Below are 20,975 nucleotides of genomic sequence, written 5' to 3'. Positions count from 1 at the left end.
CATCGGCTCTGCGGACAGGGCTTGTGCCAGCTAGTTCTACGAACAATTGTTATTTTGTAATCGCAGCTGCCTTTATCTTATTACACGACGCTAAGACGTGTTTTGCTTGTAATTGACGCCGATAATGATGTTAATTTTTTTTTGTTTCTATAGTTCCGGTAATAACATCCACGCTAAAAGAGACCTTGATTTCATTATCTTTCATTGCTATTTTAGCTGACTTCAAAAAAAGGAGGAGGTTGTCAGTTTGATTGTATTTCTTATGTATGCTACCTTATAACTTTTTACTGGGTGTACCAAAGTTTTGATTAAGTTGCTAGTGATTTTATTTAATGTTCTTTCAGTGTTCTTCAATCCACAGATAAAATTTTAATGACTTTTAAATTGTTACAGATAATATCTGCATTCTGCATACGCTCTAAATACAGAGTGTTTAGAAAAGCGGATGCGAGAATCATTATTCTATTATATCATCAGGTTCTAATTTTTAAACGACTATAGTTACAATTATAGAAAAGCAAAGGTGTTTGATTTATGCAACGTAATCTAGAAGTGTCCGGGCGTATAATTGCATCTATCAGTGTTACTTTTATAACATCTGTCACGCGAAGACTTTCTTTTTTTTTTCGAACTAAAAAAAACGGTAACCTTTACTAGAACAGAGATCTTAAGATTGGCTTATCATTAAATAAATCAGAACGACATACGAACTTACGAATACATGTTAATTTTTTTTTCTGCGCAATTATTAGTAAATAAGTAAAATTTTAAATCAAATCTGTCATAGACTTGACTATTTGTAATCACGTTTTTTTGTGTCCCCTAATTATTTACATACTGAGGTAAATTTACTTTTTTTTTTTTTTCAGAAGATATAATTAGAGTATAATTAATCTTAATTAAAATATGTAGGTTAGTAAAATAAAATACAGTATGTAGGTTACATTAATCTCAGCAGACAACAATGAAATTATTTAATTAAGTAGGCAATTTTAACAATAAGACTAATCATTTGATTTCACAATTGAACCCGAACAGCTACAGGTGCAAATGTAAGCCAAAATGAGATTTATCAGAAGTATCCTCTATTGAAATGTAATAAAGTTGCAAGTCAAATGTCATTATGACATCAAGGTCCGGCGCCAACGAATGCCTTGGAAGTCATCGTCCGCCTCGCCGGAATTAGCCGAATACGATGACGAGAATAGACGAATGGTCAGCAACACAGGACCCGCTTCCAGTAAATGTTAGGAACGTTACAACTACAGCGTTTTGCCGTGGGGCGAGTTTTCTTCGAATTTTTATTCATAACAAATACTTATGAACTTCTTACGTGTTTAGTTGTACAGCTGCAGTTAGGATCTGTTAAGCGATGAGCTGAGATATTATTTATCTATTAGTTGATCCAACAAACTTGTACTTATTTGCGAATTTTCAAAGGCGTACACTTAAATAATCGTTAAGATTTTCTGAAACTTTTCTTTACACAGATTGATAGTGAAATTATGGTTTTGGCTTGCAAACGAAAAAAACTGACTTCAATAACATTGATCAGTAAGAAACATTAGAGTTATCTTATAAAGTATTTATGATTTCGATCAAGTTTAAATGGAATCACAAGACAAACTTCAGCTTTGATTAAAAAAGGCGAAACTGGGCCACTCAGTAAAAGGTCAAGAGGTAATACACATAAAAATTACAGTCGAATTGAGACCCTCCTCCTTTTTTGAAATCGGTTAAAACATCGTTAAGTCGGTAAAGAACTCACTATAATCGGTTAAAAATTCATAAATAATTTTATAGCTGTGTGCGCTTAGCCTTATGATAATCGATAGTATAAATCGCAATACTGTGAGTAACAAACAATTTTATAGTTAACCCTGTTACTTGAATGTACCTACGAACGGTACGAGTGAATGTTTTGCAAAAAAATGACATACTAATGTTAGAAGACCGGTTTCACGAAGATACGGCTACATGTGTGTCGATCATGTTTTACTCGTAATACTTACTAATAAATAACTTTATCAATTAAAATTTATTACAAAAATAAGAAAAACGTAAAATAAACGAATATAATTATGGCCGGAATTAAAAAAAAAAGTAAAATTTCGAGGTATCAAGGACGCTGATACACATAAACATATGAAATGCAAGAAAAAGTTTGGATAAAAACTCTGTACAAAGCGACCGGTTCAACATGACCGGTTGTGTGAATTGATTGCGATTCCCATAAGTGTAAGCACGACTAAGCGACAACAGACTTAATGAGATGCCCGACAAAAACTTGGACCCCCGTTTAGGGATTCCGTAGGTACACTTGCCTGCTTCATGTAGCCAAGATAGAGCGATTCATTGGGTATTATAAGTAACCATTAAATTTTCATTCTAAATAGACATAATTTGATCCAATAAAGTGTATACGGACAGGTTAAACCAGATCAATCTGTTTTAAGTTAAAAGTGAGTTATTAATCAAATGTCGAGTTTTAGCCGAACTGAACTAATTAATTAACATAACAGACCACAGCTACATTAAATGTACAAACATTGTCCACGTGCGACAAAAACTTAGTTATATTTTCAATTTAATTACAATCTTAAAACAATTTTGTTAAGTTGTGGCCGAGTTACTGATGTGACTTTTAACATTTTTCCGTGTTAGCAAATTGAGGAAGCCAAACGAAGAAAAAAAAAAGTTGCTCCCATGGTTAATGCCAGAACATTTAGTAATTGTAACAGCCAAGGCTACTCCACATCGGTGGTCCTAAATTGGTGTTTTTTTTATGTTTCTTGTTCACAGCGACCATTGTATTAAAAGTATAGTTTACAAATAAGTTTTATATGGCGAGCAATAATAGATATGATCTATATAGGTCCAGCTGTAGTGTGGGAATCGTGATTCAATCTAAATACATTTACTATGTAGTCATTATTTCCTTGATGTGATGAGGCACCGTTATAATATAGGTTGTGTCACCACAGATGGCTGGACGGACGCTCGGCCAGTCTTCCTATTTGATATACATTTTCCCAGTACCTTTACGACTGTACCTGCATTACAGTGTCGGAAATTATCAATTTGCTGTTAATCCGCCACGCTAGCGAAATGAAATAAATCCATTACAAGATAAAAAAATGTATATGTTACAATAAAGGAATAATTATTAAAGTTTTTGTAGGGAGAGATAAATTATCATCTGCAGTTTAGATTAAATTAAATCCATGACACAAGGTCTGTATTAAAAATATTAACAAGGTCGTGGCAATTTGTTCTCTAGCATTCGACCTTTTTTTTTCTACCACGGAAAAGAACGTTGATGATACATAATATATTAAAGTATAATACTTCTTTGTTCTAAAATTAGAAATCATAGATGTGAAGCTATTAAATGAAGGCCTACATTATTTGATAGTTAGAAAATGCTCTAACCAAAATCAGGATTTTATCTCCCAAGAAAGTTAAACAAAAAAACGTTCTTATAAAAGTAAACCATGTTGTACCAATTTTCTTTATTCATAAATAAATATTTAAAAATTGTTATTTACCGCTACCATCTGAAGACCCTTAAGATGTGTGTCTTGGGTAAATACGTTTACGTGACCAATATTCGGTTCTGACATACAGTAAGTACCGTAACTGATAACTTATTGACTGACTTAAGCACAAATACTTTCGAAGTATGATAAATCAAGAAAATTTATATTGTTTAATAATTTCGTAAAAGTTTTGACTAAAACTTGAAGTAAAATATGAGTTTATTTAATATTTGTAAATATTGTCATTGATGTTGAACGCCTACTTCTACGAGTACGCAATAAATATTATTTAACGAAACTAATTAATGGACTTATCTATTAGTACGAGGAAGACGTAAAAGACAAACAAAATTTTCATTGCGATTATTCAGTATGAAATAATTATAATATAATATAAAAAATTTATATCTGTAGTATTTCGATCATACTCATACACGGTGATTGATACATAGCAATCGATAAGTATGCACTTGGGTGTCCAAAGAAATAAACTCAATACTGAATTCGATATATAAAACAAATTCCAGTTACGTAATCATCGTAATGTAAGCAATAATCACAGACAATACGACGCCTATGCGGCCATGAATAGATATCATTAACCATGTACAAAAAATTTGCTTAATACGTAATAGAAAAACATTCGACAAAAAAGATGACGAAGGTATATTGTAACAAATCAACGAAAAAGCCAAGTACCAGTACTCAACTGCCTGTTCTATGAGATAACCAAAAACATAGTCAATTCTTATTGTTATTAAACGGTTTAGTATCGTTTATATATATAACGGAACGCAGTATTTACTCAAGCTTTTAAGGTTTGACGGTTTTTAGTTAGACCAATAGAATACAAATGATTTCGCTTCAATCACGTACGGAGATGACGAAAGGAATTGATGGCAATAAACATCTCCTGCTAAATAAGGCAATCATTGCCAGTTTTTACTGGAGTCTAACTATCATCGTATGTTCGTCATATTTAAGTATTTCCTTATTAGTTCTCTTTTTATAATAACAGCAAATCGATTTCTTAATACCATATCGTTTGTTCAAAGCTTAAAGAGAATTTGCTTTTAGAAAATTTGTGGATCATATTAAAATCTAGTAAAAGAATGTATATAAGGTAAATTATATAGAAGACCATAGTTACATATAATCAACGCAGCTGTTTCATATTTACCGAAACTAAGCTTTCTTAAATAACGATATAGAAAGCATTTAACGAAGAACTAATATGATAATTTGAATGACTACTTCACTAACTATTGCGATAAAAATATAAATCATCATTATCGATGTGTCTCTTCGAGTTAATTATATGTTTACATATGCAAATTTTAAAAATATTTTATCTATTAGGAATTTTAATATTCAACGCATGCAATAATTTAAGTTAAAACCTAAACGTATGATTGATTTATAACATGCTAATTACATGATTGCTAAATGATCGTTTAGCAATTAAATATTTTTCAACAAAGGAAGAATTTTATTTTTTGATAAACATTCAAAAAACGGACGTCTAATAAAAGTTAAAAAAAAAACATAAATTGCATTTCTATGCACGTTATTTATAGGCCAAACTGTTTAAAGGACCTGTACCGAATTTTAAAAGGCGAATGTTTTTATGTTTCGATCCTAGGATCCATCGGTAAATTAAAAAGAACCTTTTTAAGTTACCAAGTTTATTTATTAAGGACACCATGATACAGCAACAAAGCAGTAACAATAAACAAAAGAAACATCGTGCTGGTTGGTCATCGAAGTGGAATAAAATTACGAAATTAAATATTCTAAGACTCTCCTTTTGAAAATCCATCTATATAATATATGTAAATGAATGTGTGTATGTATGTCCTTTATAGAATCGTAAACTATACATGAGATCGTGTCATGATCTTCAGCAAAGTGTTGGGCATGAGCCCACAAAGGTTTCTGAGTTGGTACGACCAAATAAAAAAAAGCATAGCAACGAGCGCAGGGTACAGCGAGTTTACTATAAATGATGAATTAATGTAATTGTTATTTTACCATGTACATTTAAGGCACATTATTCGCTATCGGAAGGCATCGATAATGTAATATATAAAGAATGGCCAAGTGCGTCGCAAGATCTGATCTTATTGCAGTCATGACAGATGTTCAGAACGTACAATTGTGTCGTGACCGACTTGCTTTATCCATAATTGGTAGGACAGACGCAGTTTACGTCTCATTTAGGATTGGAATTCAATATAATACGTTCATTTTGCTGCTATATGCTGTCTGTTTTAAAGTATGTTTTTCAAATTATCAAAAAGATACACCATCAAGTGTAACCTAGATAATTTGAATGAAGTATTATTTTGAAGAAAAAAAGTTTATTATAGGAAAAGAATGTTTATCCTGTTGAGAAGATAATACATTAATGCAAGAGTTACATTAAACGGCCACACAGCCCTTATTTTTCAATTATTTTATCATATCGATACCTTTGGGTAGAAAGGTCGTATAAACCATTTTGGCCAAATTGAGTTATATATACCATTTTTCTCAGAATTTTTTTCTCTATTGATCTGTATATACGAAATGCAGAAATTCGCACAAAAATGGTTAATACGACCCAGAAATTTTCGATCATAGTCTCTAAAAAAAGGTAAATTTTCAATGTAAAAGCCGAATGTTTTTTTTTGTAGTTTTGTTATGATGTAATGACCATAATTTATATTAACTCAGGGCGTAAAAATAGTCGTTAATTGTAAATGGCTTATACGCCCTAACGTAACGTAACCATCATACATTGAGGCTGCAAGAAAAAATCCTAGGCCTTATAATGTTAATGTAATGGAGTATTCTGATTTTCTCAATTGGAATGAAATAACTGCTGCGACATTTACAAATGAAACTTCTAAAACACTGAAAATGCGAAACATCCGAATCATTACGTTGAAGAAAAAGAGTCCAAATGAAATGTACGTTAAATACTCAATGAAAGAAGAGACGTCACCTGATAAAGTAATATTATTTAAAAAATCTGGCAATAAAGAAAAATCTAAAGGTAGAGGTAAAGGAAGATCGAAAAGCCGTACGATACTACCCGAACAAGGTGTAAGCAATGATACACATGAAAAGGTAATGACTATGTCCCCAACTGCACTTTACAAAAACAAATTGCAAATATCAGACGTAAAATATAAGGATTTAAAACGTCTATGTGATAATGGAATTATACCAAAAAGGTACCACCATGATTATTTTAACTTACCCCATGGAAATGTGGCTGACTCTCTTACGCTGACCGACGAAGAAGACGAGGAAGAGCTAATTGAATAATACATTTATTATTATAAAAGAATAATAACTTTTCGTATTTACGTAATTTCACATTTCATTCGTTAGCAAAATAATTATTATTTAGTAAAAAAAAACAAGACTGTTAAATAATTGTATTCTTTGTCACCTAAATTTATTTTTTGAAAATGTGTTTGTCAATTCATAATTTATTTTAAAATATTTTATAATAATAATTAAAATAATTTATAGTAACAATTCATAAGTTATTTTAAACTAATTATGAATACAAATTTATATAATAAATAAGTTACTTTTTAGTACATAAGTTGGTCACGTTTAGTGCTTGATCGTTTTTTAATTATTTTTATTAATTGTAATTTAATAAATTACTTAGTAAGTAAGCCTTAGAACAAAGGCTTAATACAATAATTTATTGAATTACAGTTAATTATGTACAAAAATTAAAAAAAAAAAAACTATCAAGTCATAATTTTATAAATAATTAAAATGCCTGATTAGTTTAATTTAGAAGAAGTTTGAATATTTTTTGTTTTTTTATGGCTAAGTAGATTTTTTTATTTCACTTTTCAGTGTGTTGTTATAATTGTTTTTTTAATTTAAAAATGTTAAACCTGTTAGATATGTTGTACCATTATTGAATTAATAGTAAATGTTGCTTAGAAGGTATTATAATACCTAATAAATGTTGATTTCGTATTTCAGGTAGTTTTATTTTATTTGAATCGACCATTATTGGGTATTAGAATAATAATAATTGAGTTATTATTAATTCTGGGAGTAACATGATTGTTTATTAGTCAGAATTCAATTGTTCTATGATTATAAATGGTTTTTAATACAAAAAAAAACTACATCTATGGGTTTTTACGACAGTAAATGTGACCATAAGCTTAGCAAAAATGGATATACGACCTATATAGTTTTTTTTAAGTACGTTTTCATGGGGTGTATTAACCAAGAATTGATTTTTTCTTAGACGTAAATCCAAGCTAACTTTGAAACTATAGAAGATAGATAGGTTTTGATGATTTAACCGTTTTCATTCGAGAATTGTAAGAACCTTTCTCATATATCATTTTTTTATAAGTTCAAAAACAAAAAAAGTATGAATTTTTATGTAAAAAAAAATCGTTTTTCTGCTCTCCTGAAAAGTCGGGTTTTGGTTTATACGACCTTTCTACCCAAAGGTATCGATATCACTATAGTATAGATGAGATATGATAACAAAGATACTTGAATTTGCAGTACATTACAAAGAGTAACTTGTATAGTATAAGGAGTTAATTTGCTTAAATACCACAATCTTAGCAGAGTATTACTGAGTTACCCGATCGAAATTTTTTTTGTAATTTAATTCCTTTTTGTTTAGAAAGATTGTAAACTGAAAATCACCACGATACGTTTCTAAATCAAGGAGAAATAACCATAAGTCTTAACTAACCTGCAAATATTCCTACTACATATATCAGGTAGAGTCGGAAGGGAAGTATAGTAAGTTTTTATGGAAGTAAACGTTAAACATTAACGTGTTTTTATGTAGGTACCTACTACCTACATCCTTATACCACGCGTACTTACTAGTGAAATACATTTAGTATTCGCTATGACATTAAAGTCGTCTGCGAAAAATTTAAACCGCTCAAGTCAATCAAGAAGGCACGTAATGAACAGTTAACCAATGTTCAACGTGCAGGTTACGAGACAACCGCAATAGCAATATAAATCCGTCGAATCCCCATTTCTATTTCCCACAGTATGAGACCTCATAAAACATAGAACTTTATGTCATTATACAGTTAAAGACTAAAATCCATAAAATTTTATACAATCTTGACACTGATGCTCACTGTACGAGCAATTGGCTCGTATTAGCACAGATTTACTATAATTACAACCATTGGGAACAGCTTACTAATCGCGTAATTAAATGAACTATTTAGTGAGTAAGAATTGACATTTGACACACTTTTATTATAGCTCAGTTTATTTTCGAATCACCTTATAAAGATTCTAATTGTGGCCATTTCTTTTTACAGGGACCTTAGTAATTCTCTAAAAGTTTTAAACGATTTTTTGGCCTTTACGGCCTTTCAAAAATTGCCATAGCGGTCGGTATTTCACGACCACAAGGCGGGGTATTGGTAAAGTTTTCAACTAGCAATAATCGCACCTCGGAATAACCTCATTGGTTACGATATTGCCTCTGCGCAAAGTTAAAAACTTGAGTAAAAGACACACTACTTATACTTTTGAAGTGAACCAAACGTTAGCGCGATTTAAGTAGACTGTAGCGACATCTACCGAGACACACGATACTACTTTTTAAAGCGTTATAAAGAGGCGCAGACAGTCCTTGTGAAACTGAAGTTCAACCGGTTTGCACCCTTTTTTAGAATAAGTGTTCAATAGAATATTTTATAATCAAAACTTTATTCATTTATAGGTATGCTTTCAAAAAAATTCGAATAGTCATTTTAAATTATTTTTCTAGTTCAGAATACAGATTCTTCTAAAAAGAAGAGGGTGGAATGACTTAAACGAATATTTGTCAATAGAAAATAGACGTCAAAGCCTATATATATCTTGTGTTAAAACAATAGTTGTCACTGTTTTTATCAAACGAGTTGTTTATCAAAATTATCACCTATTATCTATTATCAGAAAACGTCACAATTAGTATAACTATATTTAGGTATACTTACTACTTATATTACGTCTGATTGCAAGTAAAAGAAAAACAGAAAGTACAAATTAAATCACTAAGACTAATCATGAGCCGATATTTGTTATATTTAAAATTAAATTTAAAAGATGCCATGAATACTTTCGTAATATAAAACTTTGCGAAACTATAGAAAAGCATGACAAATCAACGTAATAGAATTCACCATCAGAGATGAGATCGAGTGAAGTGTTAACGTGAGGTAAGATCGAAACAAGCACATTAAAATGAGCCATGACGAAAGAATGGCGTGAAATGGCGATTATGGTGATGCTTACATTATCGAAGATTACTATCAATACTACGAGTATACAGGATAAATATAAAGGGAACAATCGACGCATTAAGACGCTACATGAAAGCTTTTAATTTTGTGTTAAATGACAAAAAGCATTCATAAAATTTGAACGTATTGAATTGTTTTAACATGTAAGCAATATAATTAAACACAAAAATATCAAAACTATTAAATATGTACATGAAACTAAATCAGCAAATTTAAAATCAAGAAATTGGAATATTAAGAATTTTTTACTTGGATAATAACAGTAAACATGGAAATATAAGTACATAATAGCAAAGTAGAATCGTATACAGTATTAGTTGTAATATTACTTTAAATTGAAAACATAATTGAGCCTGAACAATCACAATGTAATCTAGTCAATCATAATGAACAGCGAGGCACTGCAGAGATCCATTGCATATTGATTGGCCAAATTAATAGGGCGAACCGTCGTTTTGAGATTATGAATTATTCGTATTTTAATATATAGTTCAAATGTCTGGAATCAATTATTAAAATTGGTTTCAATTACACTTTGTATTAGTTTGACCCATTTATTTATGGAAGATTACTTTGACTAAAAAAAAATTGCTTATTGCAATAAGTAATAAATCGCAGATTAAAATAAATAAATAAATAAATATATCAAGGTTTATTGTTTTGAATATATATATATATATATATATATATATATATATATATACATATATGCAAAACAATAAACCTTGATATTAATATTTTAAATAACAACAAGTAGCTTTTCATTAAAACAACAATCAACGTTTCTAATACTTTAGCACTTGAAGTTTATTCCAATCAACGCAGCTGTACTGTTATTGTACCTTTGTTAACAATATTATAATCACTGCACATTATTTAATGACTCGTTTCCCTTAGTTATACGGGTTATATTATATTTGTTGGGTATGTTATATGAGTACTAATATTTTTATAAACTTAACGCATTTAAAGAATATTCTAAAGAATAAACAATTGAGTGGTATAAAGAAAAAATCTGTACAAAACATTGATTTAAGTTGTGATAAAGGAATTGTATATCATATTTACCAACTCAGCTCATATCAACACAAATTATTCGTATCAAACTAAAATTACCTGAAACAAAATAAAATATATTATAAGTACAAATACATTCAAACAAACAATCAACAAAATTTACAGTGACGAAATCCTATTATCGAGAATTGTAAAGTTAGTAAAGTGTGTGTACACTACAATTTAAAGCGTAGAGTATTGAAGGCAATTTTATTGTTTTGCTCGAGCACCTAAAAGTTCAAGTACCTTTACCAAAGAACTATTGTCCATAAACCTTACACACATTTCCGATTCCGCTGATTTAGTCACGCTTACAAAACTACCGCAGTACACTCAAAGTTTATCCAAAATTACTATATCGAGAACACGTTCGCTGCACAAAGCCAGGTGCATTGGAATTCGTTATACAAACAATGCGTTATATTCGAGTGAATACAATGTACTGAACAGTATTGCTTTGTTTAATAAGAACTCGGAAATAATGTTGTTACTGTTGGTTGATTTGAAGTAAATATTTCAAACAAACAATTCATTATAAATTATGGCCACTTGAAATAAATTAAGTTTTGAAAGTAGTTGATTTGTTCCGTAGTAAATGTTTACTTTGAAAATGTTATTCACATCATAAGTAAACGCTATAAAACTGCAAATTGTATGTAAAATACATTAACACACTTGTAACTTAACCCATGTCAATGGAACTAAATTGTAAGTGATGGATCATTTGCCAGATTTTAAATTATATCACACACTGTTTAAAGAGATAATTGACAGAAAAATGACAGTGGTAATAAAGTAGCGATGGAGAGCATTCGTAAAATGCAAAACACGATGATCTAACAGAAGCAAGCCGTTATACAACCGATAATTATGATCGTTGCGGTCGGTAACATCGAAAGATTGCAAAATTTATGGGTGAAGAACAACTTGCTGTGGTCAAGAAATGGAAAAATAAAAAATTTCCATCCATTATAGACAGTAATTTCGTTTTACAGTCTTGGTTGATAATGAAAAATGCAATACAGAGAAATCTAACATAAAAACCTCTTTTGTATATAAGAAATAACAAAATTAATATCTAAACATAATTTCATCAAAATAACTAACTTAACCAAAGACCTCGAAACGAATATGAATGGAAATTACAATTTGCTTACAAAATTGAGTACATAAAGTTATATCCGACAGATGAACAAAGAGTTAAGAATATGTAATTTATTATAATTGCTATGTGTATAATGCAAGTACGTTCGAGAGCTAAAAGTAAACCTTGAAGCCAATATACCAATAAAAGATATTACAATAATTGTGTCGGCCCCGTAACTGTGAAATAAGATGAGGGCAACGTATAATTACTATGGCAAAACTTCTATCTTGTAATGATGATGATGGGATGTGATGCAAAGTTTACTTTGTTAAAGATCGAAAAAAAGACCCTTCAAATATAATGGTAGTTTAAGAGATACGATCTTATTAATAGCTTTAGATTTAATTCGTAAAGGCGTTGACGTAATAGCTAACATTAAGTTTGCTAGTTGAAGCTCCTAATAAGACTGTATGCAAATTTTACTCTACTCAGAAGTAATTTGAAGTAGTATTTAATAATCAAGTTCAGAAAATGGTTTTATTTATGGTGTAAATAAAATCATCGGTATCATAATATAGTATAAAACAAAGTCGCTTCCCGCTTCCCGATTTTGATGCGGTTTTCTTTACTAAATAGAGTGATTCCAAAGAAAGGTTTATATGTATAACACAAGCATAATATAGTAGAGGAACACTGATAGTTTTTGCAACCGTGCGAACCCGGGGCTGGTCGCTAGTTTCATATAAATAACATTGAGATTGGCAATGTCCAAAACTTGATAATACGAACAAAGGTACACCACAATATGCAACACGCAATGAAGCATCCCAAATTGATATCATTAGAATTTAGTAAGAAATAATATGAGACGGGTCGTTGACCTCGTCTAAAAGTAAAATTACATCCAATCATCTTCCACCCACGCTATTTACTAATGCATTTACGATCCTAGCGGATGGTAAAGTACCGTCCCACGTGTTTGATTGAAACGCTAATTCATCACCCGTAAGATTAAATTAATATGTATTATAGATAATCTTACAAATATCTTTATTTTATTTATTTTTTTATTTATTTAAATAGGCAGTATACACATGATAACATTTTTGACACAGCATTCACATATCAAAGTTAGTCAGATAATAATTATATTATTTTTTGAATATTTTTTTTTAATAATTAATAATTTTGAATAATTCATTTAAATTTTGATTAATATTGAAACAATTGATTAATATTTTTTTAAGAATTAATAATTTTGAACAATTGATTGAATGTAAATGAACAAAGAAATGCTGAAAGACAATTCAAACAATAGAACAAATAAGCACAAAAATAACAATAATAAACAAGAATAAACTCGGAATACCAATTGGACCGAATTGAGCCTGAGATAAAATATTAATCTAAGGTTTAATGTTATAATGTTGTAATATTTTGGTTTTGTAACAGTTGAATGTGTCGTGAAAAACGTCGATGTCGGTGATGGCGCCGCATACTACGTTATACTCATTACACATTCTTGTAATCGAAGTTTGTGTGCCCAAATTAGTTCTGGGGAAGGGGCTACGAAAAAGCCCAGTAATTGGACGACGAGGCAAGTTGAACAGAATATTGAGAGAAAAATGCAACAGCAAGTCGCAACTGCCGGTCCGCCCGTTAACCAGTATGTGGAAAAGGAGGCGGTCATGGACTTTTCTTCGAGTCCTAAGTTCAGGCATTTTAAAGAAGGCTAAGCGCTGGTTGTAAGGGTCCTGTAAGAGATACCGCTGCACGTATACGCTAGATGTCGAGTGAAGGATCTCTGGATATTCTCAATTCTTTGCGAGTGTACTAAGAGGGGCCAGGGTTCCAAATTGAGCTGGCATATATCTTAACAAAACGTTAAAAATATTGTACGATGTTTTGTATCAATCATAAAACAATTTAATTATTTTAACATTTATACAAATGTGTTATTCAGCCGTTATAAATGAATATAAATACCATAAAAATAAAGACATATTAAAAAAAGTATAAAGCAAATTGAAAACAATCTACTATAAGTATTTAAATTAAATTGAATCGTTACATCGTTAGCCTGAATCTACATGTTTTTATAATAGTGCTTAAAATGAAAGTCGGTTATTAACAGAAAATATAGTGAGAGCAACATTAAGTGCTACTGTCGGGCGAACGAGATTTGAGAGTTGAGAAATTTCCTTATCTATCCATAAATAAAGTTATAATAAACCGTATAAATCACTCACTCACGCACTGAGATGAATCGCTAATTGTGTTTTGCGTTAATCTAATCTGTACTACTTCCATTAAAACCCACGCATAGTATTGTTCCAAGACAAAAAAAAAATCAAGTTAAATTTAATTAAAAGCTTGTAAATTACACGTAAATAAAGTTTTAATTAAGTAAGAAAAGGAAATCTCCTTTACAAGACGGTTAAGTAGTACATACATTTAGTACGTATTGGATGTAACATATATTTATCACAGTTAGCATTAGCCGCTTTGGTCAAAAGTCCGTGGGGATTTCAGAAGAGTAAGTAGGACATGTGTTATTCTAGATTTTACGCTGTTTATATCCTAAAATGAAGCAATAAAAATGTTTATATCCATCAATCAATTTTTACAATAATATGATCGATATTTTAAGCAATAGCTGTGCAACATAGGATATAATTATATTGCTCAAAAACTGCAAATATTTTTACCACCGCAAAACAAAAGGATTTTTTTTTGAATGTACATTGATAGAATAATCTCGAATGGTAGTTATTATTAGATTTAGTAAAGTATTTGTAACAAGCTGACCTTACTAAGGAGGAAGTATTTAAAAGTGAATTTAATAATTTAAACATCGCAAATTTCTTGTTATGATATCACCGACTAAATATGACTAACACAAATCTATTAGTTTCACGAACGTACTTCTGACTGCCCGTTCAAATGCCATTGACCTATTTTATCAAGATATTAATTGTACTGTTATAACTTGTGTCGAATTAGTTACGTATTACAATATAGCCTCTAACTTCTCGATTACTATTAATATTAATAACGCGTAATTTACGAATGCGAGATATAACACTTACTATTAATTGAAGTTAAAAGGAAAACACATCAAAGTAATTGACCAATTAATTAAATGTAGAAATGTATCTTGAATTTTAAACTGCGCCGTTTGGTTTAAAATAGGTCTATAATAAAAGTTTTGAATCTTCTATCAAAATTGATTACGAGTACCGACAAAAGTGTACCTTTGAATAGTTTGACTTGAAATACTCTAAAATATTGCTTCCACATAACAGTACTTAATTGTGTTTCAAAAAACTAGCATACGTAACATATAATTATTATCATCATTATCATTACAGCCTATACAGTTCACTACTGGACATAGGCCTCCATAAGTTTACGCCAAAAATAACGTGAACTCATGTGTTTTGCCCATAGTCACCACGCTGGGCAGGCGGGTTGGTGACCGCATTACTGGCTTTGTCGCACCGAAGACGTTGCTGCCCGTCTTCGGCCTGTGTATTTTAAAGCCAGCAGTTGGATGGCTAGCCCACCACCGGTCGCCTTTTTAAGTTCCAAAGTAGTAGCTGAACTGTGTTATCCCTTAGTCGCCTCTTACGACACCCACGGGAAGAGAGGGGGTGGCTATATTCTTTAGTACCGTAGCCACACAGTACTACTAATAGTAGTAGTAGTATAACTATTATGTAATATAATAATTAAAAAGATTTGGGTTTAAATTACTCATTATTTATCTCCCAGTCAATAAATAAATAAACTTCTTATAACATTCACACACGGTCACCTGTTCCTAAGGTAAGCAACTTAAAGCTTGTGAACAGCCGACTGCTATAAGCTAAGTATATATTTTTGACTAATATACATACATATTATATGAATACAAATACTACACCCAAACTCAAGCGGGAATCGAAGCCACAACCAGCGGAACTGAAAGCAGGATCACTACAAACTACGCCAACGGGCTAGTCAAGTGTCATAATGCCATAAGTGACATAATGAGAATATACCAAAAAGCGCAATCATTTATAACAATTCCTTAATAACTCAATAGCATCTGAAACGCTGTGTGGTTACGGCATTAAGAATATAGCCACCCCCTCTATTCCTGTGGGTGTCGTAAGAGGCGACTAAGGGATAACACATTTCCACTACCACCTTGGAACTTAAAAAGCCGGTCGATAGCGGGATAACCATCCAACTGCTGGCTATGAAATACCCAGGCCGAAGACGACATCCACGGGAAGAGAGGGGGTGGCTATATTTTTTACTGCGGTAACCACAGAGCTAATGCAGCAATAGCAATGCTGATACTAAATATAAAATAAATATTTTCAATTTAGGCTCAAAAAAAAAAAGTGTTTATTTACGACATCACATTAGAAACCTCTAAAACTATCAGTGTTCGTCTACTCTATTATTATACATATAAACCTTCCTCTGGAATCACTCTATTTACTAAAGAAAACCACATCAAAATCTGTGGCGTAGCTTTAAAGATCGTTAGCTTTAAAAATACAGACAGCAAGAAGCGACTTTGTTTTATACCATGTAGTGATTAACTATTGACAGAACGAAATCTGTCCAGGCAGCTAGTACTTCAATAAAAATAAGAATTGCATAGTGAAGAAATTGATCGCGACATATTGGACTCTTGAAATCTAATTGTTTTACGGCAAAGATAAGTTTATTTTTAATAGCAGGAGTAGACAACGCAAAAAGAAATTCTTAAACCAATAAATAGTTCTTAAGACTATCGCTAAAAACAATAATATTATTTTATTCATAATATTGTAGTTATACACAGATATATAATTACAGATAATTTTTTAAAATAATGTAGACTTATAAAGACGCGTCGACGATTTTTTACTACACGTATCGCATTAAATAAAACCCTGACAGATCTTACTAATTAAAGTTGAGCCGACTGAGATATGATTCAAATGAGATATATTTCACTTCGTCTAATTGGAAAGGATTTAAACGTTGTTAATGGAGCACGTGCTCTCGATAGCGAGATCAAGAATGCCCTCCACAATATTGTCTGTCGAGAACCGGAGTTGCATTCATTGATATTCCGCGCGGTCGGTCACATTTCACGGCAGATTTAATCTCTCGCGTTGTTTATTCACCGTATACGGGTTTATTACAAAACACCAAGTTTGGCGGTACCATAACTTTAAAAGAAAGTTACATCTTTATTATATTTTAAAATGTCACGCGCAACGAGTTGTTATTAACGCAAACATTAAATTCTATTTACTAGTATGACTCGCAGATCTGTACGAAGCGTAATATTTTGCTGTACAGCATTTTCTATTGATTAACAATTTGTGTCATTTGATTGGTTATCTATACGTTTAAAATAACATGTTCTGGCTGACTGGCTTGTCGACGGACAGACTGGTTAATTTATCATCACTGAGCATAAACTATGTTGATTTTATTCCAAAAGATGTGAAATAGTTGATGAAATACAGGCAAGTCTGTTAATTATGGAATAAGAGGTTTTGAAGTTATATTGTACAGACGTTCTTGAACGGTAATAATTAAATTAAAAATATAAGCTCAATTACTTGTGACAAATATAAGGAAAACCACATTTCACACATTTTTTTTTTATTATTATCCAATATGTGCAAATCACATATTTGTAGGATGCGAAGTGAATACAGGGCCTAATCTTGGACACCTATTAAAATAAAATAAAAAATATATATATAATTTAACTGGACCCGTAAAAATCTTGTTGAATTAAAAAAGTCTATTTATCGAAGACAATAAAAATTCACACATATCAAATATCACATAGAAACACACGGGTGGTCTAGTAATCAATCAGAAGTTAAAATAAACATGTTTGTCATCTCGTAGACATTAGAGTTGGGTCTACTAAATAAAACATCGATTTTTATAATTATCAGCTAAAAGATAACGTAGAAGATAAAAATAAGGTTAACGCACCCCATTGAAATAGGAGCCGCCGTATCTAGTACGTGTCGAATTAAGGCCAAGTGCATTAACGATGAGCTGGAGCACAAGCGGAGTGGCTCGTTTAAAACGCTTGCGAAATATGCATTGTTACCGTACTTAATTGTTACTCTTGAGAAAACCTTTTCATGATTTTTTGCATTCTTATAATGATTTATTTTTAAGTTCATTACAATATGTATATGTAACGAATATAATAATAAATAAATCAGCACACATAATTCTAAGTATGAAGTAAGTGGCTTATGCACTGCAGTAGGAGATTACAGGCAGACTAACAATCAATCAATTCTAAGTACTCATGGTTTTAGAAGTAACAATAATGAAATAAAACTAATTTTTTTAATAAAAAAACATTATTCTAAAATATAAATCATCTTTCCTTTTATACACACTTCAGCTTAACACTTTAATAGTTCTCAAACCACATATCAAACTTATTGCATTAAATGTTTTGAAGTTTGTACCCTCAACACTTTCACATCCTTGACTATCGCTGTCTAAGCATCAGTATCACTTTTTTCTTTCATACATCAACCGACAATCAATCTCAAGTTACTTGAATTTAAAATATATATTACTTTATCTATCACTTTGTTTAAAAAAATACATATATTTTTTACTTCCTCGTATATAAAACGTGACAGTCGTGATTTCAAACACATTTTATATAACAATGACTTGAGTACATATTACTATATATTTTGTTGTATACATTTCAGTCGTAGACAGTATAATAATAATAATAATAAATAACTTTATTGCACACAGTAACATATAACAATAACATAAGTATAAAGCTTAAAGGGAAAAAAATAATAATTACTTATCACTAGATAGTGATCTCTTCCAGACAACCCACAAATAATACACTATAAGGTAAAAGTATTATAATTAAACTTTGACTGGACAAAAAGAAAAAAAAAATGACTGAGATACATCACAAGATCATATATAATAAAGTCTTTATGTATTACTTTAAAAATGTTTACTATAAACATAAAAATTTTAGCTACAGGAAAATCTAAAAAAAAAATACTTATACTATATAACTACCTTAATGATTTCATAATACAAAAAATCGATATTGCGGTATCATGGCTTTCATGTCTTGGATTCTTTTAACACGATTTCCTAGTTGATCTCGCGACCTTTCTTTTGCCGACTACAAGAATACCGTTTGTTAAGCAAGTTTTCACCGTTTTAGATTACCTATAAATGTCTTCCTTAACGTCATATGGTGATTTATTTCTCCATAGTGTTTGTCACTTTCGTTTTTGTGGCTCTGTCATTTGAATACATATTGTATGTTGAATTTTAAAAATTTTGTCTTTAAAAGGTAATTTTTAATAAGCTTACGCCATCAATAAGTTATTGCTCAAATAAATTAATAACGAGCACCAATAATAATTGTTCTAATTCCTAGATATGCAAAACAACTCTCTAATCATAAAGATGCTAAACGTTTATCTTAAAACAAAGCTAGAAGCACTTATAGTAAATAGTAATTATTATTAACAAATAATATTAAACCTTTAAAGTTATAGCGTTATTTACAAAGGTATGTAGATCTATCATATAGTCATCACTGTCTGGTAATTGCGAGAGCTAATGAGAGATATGTTCTAGCTTCATCCCATAAAGATCGTTTATGACTACGTAAAAGAGAAAGTTATAAATTACAAGAGTGGAGCAAAATTCGAGTGATTTAGGGCCGGCAGCGAATGGGGTTTAGGTTAATCGACGCAAATTGGTCAATCCGTTGAGCAATGCCATGTTTCTTTAACCTCCTCTTAAAAAAAAACTACCGAACTACGACTTAAATTATACTGTGAGCGCGAAAAGAACATTAGGCTGAAAATATTATAAGCATAATGATATGAAAAAAGTGTCCCCGCGGGGCTATAAACAGTAAGAAAGTTTTGCTTCTTTATGAGTTACCTAATCAAAAAGTTTTTTTTTTTTTAATTGTACCTACAAGCCTCGTGAAAAGCACATCTCAATTTTGGTAGGACGTCCGATATGGACACATAAAAACGACTAAATATATTGGCTTCGGCTAATCTATTAATAATCTTATAAATATAGTCCGTGACGAATAATTTCTGCTACTTCAAAAAATGAAACTTATTAGGGACGTATCCAGCAAAAAACATAAGATTGGTATCCTTTTTGTACTGTCATTTGTATGTTTTATAAGATAACATTACCTCTTACTTGAAGTATGATTACATTATAGTTGAGTAAACACCAAGATGCATTGACATGTTTCGAAACAGCTATTAAGAGATAATAGATCAGCTTTAGCTTTACACTAAATATGGAGAAACGAGAACATACAGTTTGCGACATAATGCGACAGACTCGATTTATAGCTCGGAACATCGAGGAAATCGATTATTATTACCGAATCGATAAATCTTTAGAGAAACATTAGAATTAAAACAGAAATTGTATATTGCTATCGGCTTATGAATTATCATTGCTCGAATGTAAATGATAAAATTATTTTCATTGTTTGTATTCCGTTTAAAATATTTACTTTTATACACAATAAATTATAATATCACAAATAATAGTGTTCGTTCTCAAACAAAAAAAAAACTACTTCAATTTACACTGACAAGTATAGTACAATACACATTATTAGATACAAGTCAAAATCAACTTCGTTAGTTCTCGCTATTGGAACCACACGATAAGCTTTTCCATTAGAATAAAATAAAAATCATCAAAACCTACCGGTTTACCAACCGATTATCAAAATCAAAATCAAAAATAACTTTATTCAAATAGAGAGCCCAGAGCACTTTCGAATCGTCATTTTATTTGAACTGAGAGCCAATTTTGACCTACCATTTTTGTTAGAGTTGGTTAAAAAGAAATTTACCATATAATTTTTATTTTAAATATATGTCTTCAAATATATTTTCTAATAAGATTAAATGTAATTAATATCATTAA

At 30.7% G+C, this 20,975-nt stretch overlaps 1 protein-coding gene and 1 non-coding gene across 2 annotated transcripts in view; both read right to left on the bottom strand.

Annotated features, from left to right (window-relative positions):
- The window catches only part of LOC123663925, a 120,300-nt gene that overhangs the window by 15,660 nt on the left and 83,665 nt on the right, over positions 1-20,975 (bottom strand). The gene's annotated exons all lie outside the window — the stretch shown is intronic.
- LOC123664330 lies at positions 8,910-9,048 on the bottom strand. The gene has a single exon (XR_006744815.1). It is a non-coding gene; the product is annotated as a U4 spliceosomal RNA (small nuclear RNA).

Source organism: Melitaea cinxia, chromosome 21 (genome assembly GCF_905220565.1).
Source record: "Melitaea cinxia chromosome 21, ilMelCinx1.1, whole genome shotgun sequence".
NCBI classification, from domain to species: Eukaryota; Metazoa; Arthropoda; class Insecta; order Lepidoptera; family Nymphalidae; genus Melitaea; species Melitaea cinxia.
Note: the sequence above shows the minus strand (reverse complement) of the source record. Positions and strands in the feature narration are given on the sequence as shown.